We start from the raw sequence: 15,538 nt of genomic DNA on the forward strand, positions 1-15,538 counted from the left end.
GCTGGTATAATAGCACAGTCTCAACACATGAAAACCAAATCTTTTGCATTGTGGTTTACATTGTTTGAATTCTACCATTTGTAACCATTCAGAGTCATTTAAGCAGTTAATTAGATATAATTGAGCAATAGTACATCTTGCTGTGCATTAGTATAATCTGTCGCATTGCTGCCAACACCAGCTAATTCATCAGATGCCAGAGTCATTTTCTCAGTGGATCTAAAAAACAGCAGAGGAAATGAGTCCAGCCTGTTATATCTGCACAACCACTGTGATTTATGGTGATGTTCAGTCATATGGATATATGATAAACTTCACTACTTAATGCTGCAAGATTTCTGAAGTTGACCAAAACTTTTGCATAGATTTTGCAGCATATATGGGGTGGTGTATACTATACTGTCTAAAAAACACTGGGTTGTGTCAACCTATAATTGAGTCAAATATGGACAAACCCAACAGTTGGGTGTTTTAACCCATAGTTGAGTAACAGCTAGTCTTGCGTAGCTAAATGGGTCATATTGACGGTCTAGGAACCAAGAGGCAATATAACTGACATGTAAAGCAACCAATCACGTTACGCTTTGTGCCGCATCAATCTTAAAGGAATAGTCTACTCTTTTGCCATATTAAACTATGTTATTACCTCAACTTAGACGAATTAATACATATCTATCTCTTTTCAATGTGTGCACTGTACAGTGCGTCGTGAATGTGTTAGCATTTAGCCTAGCCCCATTCATTCCTATGGTACCAAACAGGGAAGCCACCAAACACTTCCGTGTTTTCCCTATTTAAAGACTGTTACATGAGGAGTTATACCAGTAAGTATGGTGCCACAAAATAAAACCTTTTTTTTTGGTACCATAGGAATGAATGGGGGTAGGCTAAATGCTAACACATTCACAACGCGCTGTACAGTGCACGCATTGAAAAAAGATAGGTATGTATTAATTCGTCTAGGTTGAGGTAATACTGTAGTTTAATATGGCAAAAGGGTAGACTATTCCTTTAAGGGTGTGGAGATTTTGCCACAATAACAGACCATCATTCACGAACGTCTCTAACATCTCTTCAATTCAATTATTTTTATATAACGCTTTTTACTAGGGCTGTAACGATATATCGCGTGTCCCATTAAAAAGGCCTGTCTAAAATCGAATCTGCATCGCTGCATCGAGATTCTGTGTTTCATGCGCAGCTTGTGCGTGTGGGTTTTGGTCAGTAAGAAGTCCGTTATCAATCTAAAATCATTATGAGTCAGAGTCGTGTATAACGTGTATTTAAAAAAGCAACACTCGTTAAATACAATCATTCAGAATATTCTTCATTATCATAAAAATACCTGAAGCAATCTGAAGAACGGCGATATAAATATCCCTATAGACATTTCCTGGAATAGTGGCTGTTTCTCAATTCTAAGAATGCAAAGAACGGACTTGCGTTCTCGTGGAGACTGGTCTTGCCAGGCGACCTTGGAAAAACGAACTCAGAAGGTCGCGTGAACACAGAACGCACTTGTGAGAACTGAGATGTGTGCGATCTTCCTGCTGGTCACGTGAACTCCCCAGATTTCAACGCACAAGTCTGCACTCGATGCATCCTCGATATCAGAACTCATCCGGATATTTTCACGCGTCCTCTGTACTCGCGTTCATGAGAATTGGAATTGAACTTCCACTGTTAATGATTACGTAGAGCGAGGACACAAGGACGCAAAATCGCTGAAGAACGCATATTGAGAAACAGCCAGTGTTTGTAATGCTACTTCTTCTGTGGCACAAGTGGCGTTTCTCCACGAGAGCGCCCCCTGGCTTTTGGATGTGGCAGCATTTCACTGTAATTCATTCAAATTCATTCATTGAGAAAACGCGCGTTTGCACGATAAATCGTTACAGCCCTACTTTTTACGATTGTTTAATTGTTCCAAAGCAGCTTTACATGAATAAAAACAACAGAAAACACACAAAAAAAATCAGAGGACAACAAAAGTAGGGGCTAAGATTAAACCATACTAGTATAATAATGTACGAAGAAAGTTCTAAGTTAACTAATGTCAGCTGACTTTCAAGGGGAGAAAAACCCATTGGGGAAAAAGTCCATGGGAAAAAAACACTGAGAGAGAGCTAGACTTAGCTGTTCCTATAGAAAATATACTATATATTAAATATTATAATATCAAATTTTATGGGAAATAAAAATTTTAAAAATGTAAATAAAAGGAAGTGGTTGGTTGTCACATTGCAGACTTACGTGATCCAGTAAAAAAAAACGATATATGGAGAGCTAAATATTTAAAAAATACTATATTATAAGATTCAGAAATTAAAAGGAAGTGGTCGGTGGTCACTGGTCAGACATCGGCTGGACATCACAATGATGGGAGGCCAGACAATAATATATATAATAACAATACAAAATTCATTAAAATTTCTTGCATACTTTTAAAAATGCTGCGTTTATTATATCTTGAAAAAGCATACTGGAATATAACCCATTACCTTTTGTGCTGTTAATGTACTGCTAGGTGAGCTTCAGGAATACAATAAATTCATTTATTACACGGCTCTCTGGAATGCTTGATTCTGATTGGTCAGTTGAGACATTTGCAGGTTCGTTCTTTTCAAATAATAACCGCTCCAAAATAATAACGCATAGCCAGACTACTTGCATGAGTAAAATCGCTCCGCGCCAATAAAGATCAATAAAGATTACTGTCTGTTTGGCGCCATCTTGTGACAAACACTCGACAACCACGACAAGACACAGAGAGCTTACTGAGACTGAACTTGACAAAATAGAGCATGACAGCTACGAAGCCAACACACAAAAAAATACAGAATGGGCATTAAAACTTCTCAAAGACTGGCTAAAAGAGAAAAAATGGAGACAGACAAGTATGAAGCAGAGGATCTTAATAAGGTATTACGATCATTTTATGCATCTGTGCAAAGTTTGGCGGAAGGATAAACATGTTAATTTAAAACAAATATGCCAATAAAATGTTTCAAATTCATATTCATGTCCAGTTTTTTTTTCTTATGTGGCAAGTAGCCGTGTAATAAGCGGGATAATGTAGAGGCAGCCGGTAGTTATTGGGAAATAAGCCCCTTCAGTGTGATACAAGACCCTCCGCTTCGCGTCGGGTCCTGATCACACTGTCGGGGCTTATTTCCCAATAACTACCGGCTGCCTCTACATTATCCCTTACATATCTTCAACTTAACCTTTGTTTTGTTTCTTGCAAGCAACTGTCCTATGGCTTCAAACAACATCATTTGGAGCTTTAAAGAGCCACTATTATCCGTTTAGTGATTTTACATTTCTTTTGGTGTGTAAAGGGGGTCGCACACTGGAGGAGAAGCACAGCGCTGGGTCGCTTCGCCCCATGAATCTAAAAACAGAACACATTATTTTCTATGAATGTACGCACACCGGCACGGCCTGGAGGTGGCTGTCGGCAACTGTCCGCTGTGACTCTGGACACTGCTCAAATCCCTGTCGCGCCACAGAGCACCACTCACATAGTTTAACATTAAATAACATAATATTTGTCCCAAATCGTCAGTGATTAACATTGGCTGCTAACGCATATTTTGCATTTTGAAGTAGACGTTATCTGACTAACCTAGCGCTATTTAATGTACACATCCGGTGTACGAGAGTTGTCCTAGACACTTACGCCACACTGCACTTCTTGTCTGGTGTTTGACCCCCTTAAGTGTGCAGGACACTTACTTTTTACACTGGTTGCACTGGTGTGCCTAACTTTAGGTGCACCAGCACAAAAGTTAGGTGCACCCAAATTTTTGACTGCATTGCATTTAACACCGTAGTTTTACAAGCGCCCATGGTGGTTAAATGTATAGAATATAAATTAACATGTATTTTATAATTTTCATGCTTTTTCCCTTATAGGCTACTGCTTTTATGTTTGTTCTAAAATCTATTTCCTAAAAATATATTTATTACGCTGCTTTGTTCCCATCTTTCATTGTAGTTTTATTGTTGTGTGCAAGATTTGCCATTGCTGGAAACACAAAATAAGTAATATATTTATATATAACAACATGTAAGTAAAAACATACGAGTCATACGCATAGTAAGTAGTAAAGGAAACGGAGACTGAAAACATGAACATCTGTATATTTAATGCCGGGTAAGTTTGTTGGCTAATGATGATTTTCGACAAGACAATGCAGTGATTATGAGATGGTGTTATTTCTTAGGTTAATTTCTGGTTAAAGAGTACAAGAGCACTATACAAGAGAGTACAATAGAGAATTCAGTATTAATTAGATATTAGTTAATATAGTGGTAATACAGTCTATGTTTTCATATTTAAAGAATTTGCTACTGACTAAACTAGGGGTAGGCAATATGGGGAAAATATCATATCACGGGATTGGTTTAGGCAAAATCACGATTTCACGATTTTATCACGGTTCTTTTTTATGTTGTTTTTTAAAGCCTATTTTGCCAATACTCAGCCTTCATACAGCCATACTAATGCTCCCATTTAACACTTTCCCCGCCATTGACGAGATATCTCGTCAATTAAGAGAAAACACTTCCCCGCCAATGACGAGATTTCCGTCTTTCCGCAATACCGCTATTATCCACCAGGTTTCAAAAAAGTGGATCGTGGAGACATTTTAATCGTTCACGATCAAATATCGTCATATCGCACACCCCTAGACTTAACCATGATTCAAATGCAAGTTTTGAGCAGTGTAGATTACCGCTTGTTGTTTGTAGTTTTGACGACCACAAATGCAGACATGGTTTTATGTTTTCGTATCCTTACCTTACCAATCTGTTACGTTCTTCTCAAGCCGCAATGGAAAAATTTATTGACCAGCTTGGTCATCTGCATTTTCCAGACAATATTATCTCCTGTTGGGAGCTGATCTTGCAAATATGGTAACATTTTCGGAACACGCTTGAGGTATTCAGGCAATAACAGGGCACTGGTTAGCTGGTCAATCGTGTACACAGCGTTTCATCAGACCGATGAGCTTTGTAGTGTTTTTAACATTAACTCTTCCCCGCCATTGACGATTTTTTCCGTCAATTTGTATTTATGCTATTATCCATCAGGTGGCACTCTTACCCAACTTATAAAACCCGGAAGTATTCCCTTAGGGCAAACAGCTCAAACTCTGTGTATGTTTTGAGGATTGCTCAAACAGAGATTTGGTATTTTTGAAGAAACCTACCCATATTTGAGAGATATGATAAAAAGACAAACAAATTAAGGTAGGATTTTTTTTTAAAGCAGAGGGTCTCTGTTCTTTCATTTGATATATTGTATGTTTATATATTTAAAGAAGAAAATGTTCTGGAAGGCACTAAACTTTTGTGAAAATCATAAAATATGCTGGCGCTGGCTGGCAACTTTTTTTTTAAACGCTGGCGGGGAAAGAGTTAAACCACGTGAACACATTGAATTACACCAAATACACAAAATAATGTTCTTTTTAGCAACATAATGGGGGCTCTTTAATGTCCTTGTTGGACCTATCGGCCCCTGGTCACGTCTATATTCTGCTAAATACATATGTAGTGTTATACCGAAAAAGGGAACCATTCCTTTAACATACTGACAACATTTATCAACAAGTAAATATCCTGCTTATGTCTGCACACTGAAAGATTTCACCTCAGACAATAATATGCTTTTTTGTATTCCATCCGTGACACTCAACAAATAAACACCAGAGGCATTCGCTCACTGCTGCCAGCTCCGATATGGCAAAAATTGGTTTTGGGTCTAGGTTTGCACATTACTGCGGGTAAGACACACAACATTAGTGTTTCTGTGTCAGCACGGCAAAACGGTTTGAGAAAGATGGCAACCGCGGAGAGAAATGACAGCAGCCGTAGCAGCCCCTCGCTGGGCTCTTAATAGAGCTGCCCCGCTCGGATGTTAATCTCTCTAAGAAAGGTGATCGCTTAGGAGAGGACCGTAAGATAATATTTACATCACAACTGAGCGTCGGAGGGAGGTGCGACAGGAGAGGTGACTGACGGTGAACTAAATCAATGAATTTACTGTACCAGTCGTAACCTTAGCAGCAGTAACCGTAGCAGCGGTAGCTGATCCGGCTCGCGCTTTCTCAGCTCTCCTGGCCGGGCCACGTTACCCCTCGCTGGGCAGATGCCCCGCAGATGGCCCACTGCACAAAGCAACAAAGACTCCTCATCAAGATCTACCACGCAGGAGTCCTGCAGATTTAAGATATTAGATGTTTTTATTCTTAATAATTCAGCCTCTTTTGAAAATAATCGTTCTGACACAAGTCGGTTTTACAAAAGCTCCTCACAGCTATCAAAAGTTGTTACATGTTGTTATATTTACACACCTCCATTGTGTTTTTAGACTAGGGGTGAAGATGTAGTTGGGTCAAGCTAGGAAGTCCAGTTGTGCCGAGATAAATGAATCTGCAGTCTGTTGTTTTTTTCAGCCCAGATCAGAATCAAAGCCATCTACAAAATTTATGTTTTTTTTTTCTTTTTGGTTAACTTTTGGCAAAAATACACATTTTGGATTTAAACATTGATGAATCATCTTAATTACAGAAACATATATATATATATATATATATATATATATATATATATATATATATATATATATATATATATATATATATATATATATATATATATATATATATATATATATATAATAAATGTGTCTCCTATAAAATGTAAGTAAGATGCTTCTCTTCTCTTTTAGAATGTTTTAAATAACGCAAAAAGGTTATTCAATGTGATGCCATAGAAGAAGAAAAAAATCAGCCCAAGATTCTCAGAAGAACCATTTCTTTCATACACTTTTATAATCTAAGGAACCTTTATTTACTACAAAGAACCTTTTTATTTTATTTAAAAAAAAAAAAAATTTTTTTGGATGTTAACCCTTAGCATTCCTAAAAAGGATAAAAAATGCCACAAAAGATTCTAATTGTACCGCTGTGTTGATTATATCATATCTCTTTCCCCGCCATTGACAAGTTATCTCGTCAATTAAGAGAAATCATTTTCTTAAAAAAAAAAAAAACATATTTCTTATAAAATTTTATGTTTATCTGCAATACAGCGATTATCTTCTAGATGCTCAATTTATGAAAAAACTGAAGCCAAAATGTTAATTACTAATTTTAAACTCTGTGTATGTTTTGACAATCATTCTGATATATATATATATATATATATATATATATATATATATATATATATATATTTTTTTTTTTTTTTTTAAGAAAAATACCCATATTTAAGATTTTATAAGCAGAGAAAAAAATCTAGATAGAATGAAAGTTTTTTTTCCCCATTTTGTTTGTTTGTTTATTGTTTGTTTGAAAGCAGAGAGTCTGTTCTTATATTTGATATATTTGTATGTTTATATATTTTTTGAAGAAAATTTTTCTGGAAGGCATTTTGTGAAACTTTTGTGAAAATTACAAAAAATGCTGCGGGAAACTTTTACAAAAAAATGCCTGGCGGGGAATGAGTTAAAGGGGTTTACATCATTCGAATCACAAGAATCTCAGGTGTGACACATTTAAAGGATTGGTCAATTTTCTTTAAAAAAAAAATCCAGATAATTTACTCACCACCATATCGAGAAGAAATTATGTTTTTTGAGGAAAACATTCCAGGATTTTTCTCATTTTAATAATGGACCCCAACACGTTTTAATGCAGTTTAAAATTGCAGTTTCAAAGGACTCCAAACGATCCCAAACGAGGCATAAGGGTCTTATCTAGCAAAACGATTGTCATTTTTGAAAAGAAAAAGTAAAAATATGCACTTTTAAACAACAACTTCCTGTCTATCTCCGGTCCTGTGACGCACCAGCGCGGCCTTACGTAATTGCGTAATGACATAGAAAGGTCATGTGTTACATTTATGAAACGCACATTTGCGTACCATTTTAAACAATAAACTGACACAAAGACATTAATTTGTATATTTGACATACAACAACGTCGGAACGGCCCTCTTTCTCCACACTTGCAAACACTGGGGCGTAGTTTAGCATACGTCATCCGTGACCTCTTGACGGGATGACATATTGCGCGAGGTTGCGCTGGTGTGTCACAGGACTGGAGATAGACAAAGAAGTTGTGTTTTAAAAATGTATATTTTGTATTTTTCTTGTCAAAAATAACAATTGTTTCGCTGGATAAGACACTGATGCCTTGTTTGGGATCGTTTAGAGTCCTTTGAAACTCCGTTGAAAAAAACTGTTAAGTGTTGGGGTCCATTAAAGTCCATTAAAATGAGAAAATTCCTGAAATGTTTTCCTTAAAAAAACATAATTTCTTCTTGACTGAAAAAAGAAAGACATCAACATTTTGGATGACATTGTGGTGAGTAAATTATCCGGATTTATTATTATTATTTTTTTAAATTGACTATTCCTTTAATTTTTTGTTTTTGAGTTGTTGTTTTTGAACAAGTCAAATAAAACTGGGTCTTTGATGGCATTGTGAAGCACCATTATTTTTTTTTATATATCCCTGTCTGCAACTGGTTGAGCAGAGAGATAACCTTACGCAAAACCCATGTAATTGGCTGAGCCTATGTAGCTGTATCAGGTTTTTAGGGACTCTATTAGTATAAATGTCTCTAAATATCAAGATAGGAAAAGAAAAGTAACTTTTACCTCAAAGTTGTATCAATGGCAGAAATCCAAGACATGGTAAGGGAATGGTATCTGCGATGCATAATATTTACTTTTACATTCATTTCAAACCGTTTTCCTTATTATAAATATGTAACGAAATAATACATTAAAATGTATAATCTTTATACTGTAGTTGCAATGCTTTATACAGAAATACTGAATGTACCATCCCATGCATGCAGTACAACAACATCAGTATAAACAAAACAACACTTGGACAAATTCACAGTGGCCTGAACACTCAGGAACACTGATACGGGCTCTGCTAATGGGGCAGCTGCGGAAAGAGACATGCGGATCGCATTTCACATCCTTATCAATCACTGTTTTGTTCTTTTGTCGCATTTGGAGAGGCCAAATCCAGCAGCGAAACCCAATCAGCGTTTCTGTGCCTGTTAAGGGCCGGTCGGCGACCTGACCCCCCTTAGCAAAGACTCCCGAAGCCACACACTGACTGACACAGTGCCTAAAATAAAGAAAAAAAATTCAGAGCATGCTGCAGCATTTTTTAAGAGATTCGACTTGGCTTTTTTACTGCAGTCTCATGGAAAAGAGCAACATAATTTAGTTTTGTTCAGATATAGACAGACAGATGAATACATCACGTTAATCATTTTTTAATAAATCTGAAGAAGGAGCTCACAGGGCAACACTGCCATCTAGAGTTTCTACAAACCGAAATGCAGCTTTTATGACTTCATTAAGGGCAGAAAAATCTAATTGAGAAGTGTGACGGCAAGTGTACGCTGGGAAAATCAAATTAACCCAACAGAGAATGTGCTAGACGTGTCGGAGACCACTAGCGAAAATGCTTTCGCATTTTTCTAATTTAATACAACTTTTCAGTGCAAATTATATTATCAGCATAACAATTTGTGTAAAGAGTTGAATTGAGAAATGAAAATGAATTAACTCGAGCTGGCATGGATGCCACAGGTTTGTGCAACACCTGATGTCCCAAAGATCAGCTTGTGTGCTCCAATGGACTCCAAATCACACAGTAACATAAGTTAGTTAGTGTTAAATTAATTTTTAACATTAACTTAATTCTTTGGTTTCTTTGGTATTTTGGCAATTTCCAGGTTAAAACAACCTCTTGAATTTCAGATTTTCAAGGTTGACTCAGACTTTTGAAGCCCACTGAAAATAAAAAGAGACACATATATGGCAAAGCAAACATCTGATATTATGATGCACGTGTTGCATAATTTATGATCATCCTATGAGAAATCTTAATGAAGTTGGGGGTTTGGAAATTCTGTTTCATGCATAAATTCTTAATGCGCAAAACCAATTTCCCATCGCTTAAAAATTGAAGCCTTTAGTAAGTGAATGTAAAATATGTTTCAAAAAAGCACAAACAAATGTTTTTGGGTTTTTAGTTTTTGATGACAAGAGGTTTAAGGTTTAACATTACCTTGTATAACTTAAATAGTTCTGCAGTCGCTTGCAACAAGAATCCCCATGGTAGTAATACTCAAACTAGACACCAGTAAGTGTATCGCAAACCAAATGCTCTTGCAATTTGATTTGTTAAAAGTGCACCTATTTCATTGCTAAAAAACAACATTATTTTGTGTATTTAGTATAATACAATCTGTTTGCGTGGTTTATGGTTAAAAAACTTATTATTTTCCACATACCGTACATTTTTGTAGCTCCAGATATACTGCTTTCCTCAAACACATTGATTTTGTACAAACTCATCAATCTGAAAAGCTCTGCGCCCCTGATTGGCCAACTAATCTGTACGTTGTGATTGGCTTGAATACCTCTGACACATGAAATGTGACGCTCATTAGCATGTTTGAAAGATTCGCCCACAATGCAATGCTTACAGGAGTTCACTTATGCCGAGTTTAGACTGCACGATTTTAGCCCTGATTTTGACTCACCGACAGGTTTTGAGAAATCGCTGACAAATGCCCGAAAATCACAGGCAAATCGGTGCTCGTGCACGCGAGTGACAATCAAACAGTGTGAATTATCAAAAACGCGATCTGAGAGAATCGCCATTTGGCATGCTAAATATCTGGACCTGTCAGCGATTCAAAATCATGCAGTGTGAAATGTGTTTTGACTGAAAATGACATTGGCGATGTCCTACAGCCAATGAGAGAGCAACATACAGGGCAGCAGGAAGTTCGGGGAGGAGTTATGAAGTTACAGCCCATAATATCAGCAAGCATGGATTTGGTTGGCTTCTTTTTCTTTTCGCTACAAATGAGCGCACATGCAGTTATGGCAAGCTACTTGGGGGCTACCATTTTTAATAATAATCCGCAGTGTCACTCCGGTCTCGCACGCACGACCTCGCGTTGTTTCCTTGTCACTTCTCGCGTGTGTTTGGCTGTGAGACGTAGTTTGCGGACGTTGACCAAGTTGTTGGCAGGTCTCCAGGACACGCCCCTTGTTGTCATTTGCCAAGCAAACAGGTAATCAAACTCAAATTTTGGATCAACAAAACTTGCAATTTCAAACAAACAAATAAAAATTTTAATTGCACCAGAAAGCGCTCACACATTTTGAGCCTATATTACTTGTAGTTGTCTAACGTCCAAAAAGCTGCACATTTCATCTCAAAACTCAGGCCTGGCAGTAAAACGATGGACGGCTGCTAAAAGAAAAGACGTTTCCTAAAAATTGTGATGTTAAGAAAGACAGACGGGTAGAAAATGAAGTGAATAGACGAGCAGATCGACAGATGAGCTCTTAAAGCTCTGCTTAACCTGTGCTTGACACACACGTGACAACGCTTGTCTCTGGATGCTCGCTGCTTCTCTAATGCCAGTCAGAAAACCAACAGTGTCAAGGACAAAACCTCCATTAGCTCGAAATGCAAAATAAAGTCGATTTGTTTTTTTCTTAAGTTGTCCTTATTGCAGGCGCAGTCTTGGCAATGAGGTTAAACCCAAGAGACAGAGGGAAAAAACATACTTTTGGTCCATCCATGTAAAAAAAGATCTAGAATATAACCAGCTTCACGCATTTTACTGTACATTTAAACATTTGTGACCCTGGACCACAACACCAGTCGTAAGGGTTGATTTTTTTTAAATAAACTGGAATCTGAGAGTGCAAAAAACTCATCACTTAGCTTGAAGGCTAATGTCACCAAACACCTTCTTTCCAATGGCTTGTCATATAGACAAATAAAAAACCCAGTGAATTTGTTTATCTCAATAAATTGTAAAGTGTCCGAATCTTCCCAGCAGCACCCAGATAAACATGTTAATGATGCTCTCCGGTGAAGACGCGGACAATGGTGCCTCTACGCGTACGGCGGGAGAAGTGAGGCGAGCTAAAGAAAGTGAGGTTTCTCCGATTTCCATGTTTGTGTCCCTGCCTGTATCAATGGCTCGAATGTTTTGAATGCCAATGGAAGGGAAATAAAAACCCACAGAAGAGATAAGATCAGAACAAAAGCCCCAAAACATTAGCTCTCCGACCAGAACTAAAGTGCTGCTATAGCCCTGTGTGTGTGTGTGTATGTGTGTGTGTTCGACTGCATGCGTTAAGTGTTTATTTAGCCAAAGTGTGTTTTTAAATGTGCGTGTTAATGTGTTGGTGTTTCAATAATGAGCATCTGAGTGCGTGCCTGTGTGTTTTTATAGCAATGCACGTTTAAGCGTGTTTTAACAGTGGGCTTTTGTGTATTCAAATGTGTGCGTTAAGTGTTCATTTAGCCAGCATGTTGCCGTTTCAATATTGCACATTTGAGTGCGTGTTTGTTTAGGCTAAATGATTTCTTTAAGCATTCAGCTGGGTTCAAGTGTGTGTGTTAGTCATTTTAATGATGTGTGTATCAGGCATTGTTTTGTAATGAATCATTTTAGCAGTGTGTGTTTAAATGTGTTTGTTTGTCAATGTTTATCTAGCTGATGTGTTTTTGCTGTGTGTTTGAATTTGTGTTTTAGATTTTAAATAGGTTTTTACATTACAGTGCCAAAAAAAGAAAAAAATATGCAACACTAATATAAAAAAGGAACATTTAAAGTGGCCTTCAATATTGCAAAGGCCAGTGCTTTTCTTAAAATCGAATCTTTTAATCATCAAACTTTGATGCTTCTAATCTTATCATTAGATTATGAGACTCTAGACTTGGATTTCACAAATAGGGTCACAAACAGTAATAAAAAATATAAAAATATAAATGAAGCAGAGGATAAAGTCAAAGAAATACCGGGTGATTTTTAATATTTATCCACTGAAGAGCAGAACAGTCGGCTCTGAAACTTTCATGAGGGAACAGACAGCAGAAACTCACACCTCCTGCTTCTCTGTCAAACGCTGCAGTGTAGATATGTGTCTTGACTAATCACTTGAAATCGGAAATAAATGTTCGCTTCGTAAATGTAGCGTGAAAAAGAAACAGCTTTTTTCCCCCTCAGTGAGGAGCTTGTGCTATGTTAATTGATGGGAGCTTGTGGTGGGCTGCTAGTAGCACCGAGGGATCATTACCACCGAAGCCGAACGACAGCGTCTACCGCCACAGTTTGTGTTCTCCTCCTAAACCTGCAGAGAGACGTACACACAGCCCAGAACTGCCGTCACTCGATATCAGACCCGATATCCTGAAACCCGACGTCAAATATCACAGTGCCTCGGCTTGAAACAATAAATAAACTTAAAGTAATAAAAAATAAATATTCACATTTTATCAGCTCTATGCAGGTTCGAATCTGGCATGCAACATTATCCCATTCCCAATATTATCTCCTCTCTTTTGTCTGTACAAATAAAAGTGGCTAAAAGCCTGAAATAAAATTACATCTTGAGGTTTCAAAAAAAAAATATTCTGGGGATTTAAGCAAGCAGCAAGAAAAATAATCATCCCAGAGTATTTTACATCCCAGAATCAGATGGTAAGTGGGAAACGGCAGCCAGAAGTTTGGGTTAAAAGATTTAGGTCATGCTTTAACTGCTGCACAGACGTGCTGGTGATCTGGAAAACCTGACATGGAGATTTGCGGAAGGGCAAACGGGACGTTACTTCTCACGTACGAGCGACTGCGTTCATGCATCCAAACCATCTTAACCCTCGGTTGTGACCTACATTTCTGCAGCTTGTCTGTCAGATGACAGTGAGGAGAGTGTCTGTTTTTACTCTGGCGAGTGGCAGCCCATGTGTGTGATTTACGTCTTTATATGTGCTGTTGTACAGGAAACTTTAAATTCACAAGGTGGCCGTAATCTGTGAGCCAAAAACAACTACACATTTGAAATATTTACTTCAATATAAGCCTAAAGAATGTTTTAAAAGGGATATTCGGTTTCGAGAGGCTTAAATTCTACATTTCCAGTATGACTGTAGCCAAAATTGCTTTGGTGAGCACACAACCTACTGTATACTCTTAAAAATATAGGTTCCTTAAAATGTTCTTTGTCGGGCTGTATGGTCCCATCAAGAACCTTTAACACCTTTCTGTTGCACAAAACCTTTTTTGTAGTGGAATATTGGTTTGCAGATGATAAAAGATAAGAAAGAAATGGTCCTTTTTGACGGAAAGGTTCTTTGGGAACCAAAAAGGGTTCCTCTATGGTAACACTGCCGTAAAATATTAATATTTATACCACAGGTCTATTGAATGTTTTTTTTCCGCTTCGCTTCGTGCCGCATTACCACCTTGGTTGTGCATTATTTTCTTATAATTCAAAGGCCCGTCGTCAATTATTCCTTACATAATTTTTTTTCTGGATCGCCTACGTCTGCCCCGCGACAACCAACCTCTTTTTGTAACTTTTAATTTAAATTTGTAAATTGTTTAATTCCCATAAAAATTGAATATAGTATTTAATATATAGTATATCTGCTATAGGATCAGCTCATTCTTTTTCTCCCAAATTAGTTTTTTTCAACCCCTTGGGAGTCAGCTGACATTACTGTAGCTTAACTTTTATTATAACTTTTATCTATATGTTACATTATTACTCCGCTAGTAGGTTTAATCTTAGCTACTGTACTTTGCAACCTTTGTTGTCCTGTTATTTTCCCGTGTTTTCTGTTGTTTTATTAATGTAAAGCTGCTTTGGAACAATTAAACAAAGCGCTATATAAATAAAATTGAATTGAATCACTCCGAAAAAGAGTGTACAAATTCCTAACATTCGAGACATTCACACAGAAATTCGCATAACGGGAGGGGCTTCTGTGGCTCCGCTTGCTTCTTGTAATCATGTCACTACTAGAGCAAGCTCCTTATTGGTTAACGCGGTGCGATTTTCCGGCAAAGTTCAGATTTTTCAACTCGCGCGTTTCCCGTGGCAACGCCCAATTTGCATAATTCGGGAAAACTAGACGCATGAATTAGGCGGATTCGCATCTACCGCACCGCGCTAAACGCCTCATTCGCGCCGCGTGACCTCCAGACGCACGTAAATTCGTCTTTACATTGACTTAACATTGTAATCACTCACGCGTGGAGCCTCTATCGCGGCTGGTGTGAACGCAGCATAATCCCAAACTGTAAAAAATGATCTCTATTAAAACATTTATACAAAAATTCTATAATTTTTTGCTCAAAATTTGGTATTTTTAAAGAAACCTACCTATATTTAAGAGGTGAAAAAAGAGAACAAATTAGGATATGATGAAACGTTTAGTTTTTTTTTTTTTTTAACAGAGGGTCTGTTCTTTCATTTGATGTATTGATGTTTATATATTTAAAGAAGAACAATTTCTGGAAGGCATTAAACTTTTGTGAAAATCACAAAAAAATGCTGGTGATGGCTGGCAACTTTTTTTTTAAATGCTGGCGGAAAAGAGCTAGGAGTGTAGGAATGGCCTAACTGACCTATGAACTTAATAAAACAAACAGGTCCGATTCTAAATTCTGAATG

At 37.3% G+C, this 15,538-nt stretch overlaps 1 protein-coding gene across 1 annotated transcript in view; it reads right to left on the minus strand.

Annotated features, from left to right (window-relative positions):
- The window catches only part of ttll7 (tubulin tyrosine ligase-like family, member 7), a 129,359-nt gene that overhangs the window by 65,052 nt on the left and 48,769 nt on the right, over positions 1-15,538 (minus strand). The gene's annotated exons all lie outside the window — the stretch shown is intronic.

This window comes from Paramisgurnus dabryanus, chromosome 14 (assembly GCF_030506205.2).
Source record: "Paramisgurnus dabryanus chromosome 14, PD_genome_1.1, whole genome shotgun sequence".
NCBI classification, from domain to species: Eukaryota; Metazoa; Chordata; class Actinopteri; order Cypriniformes; family Cobitidae; genus Paramisgurnus; species Paramisgurnus dabryanus.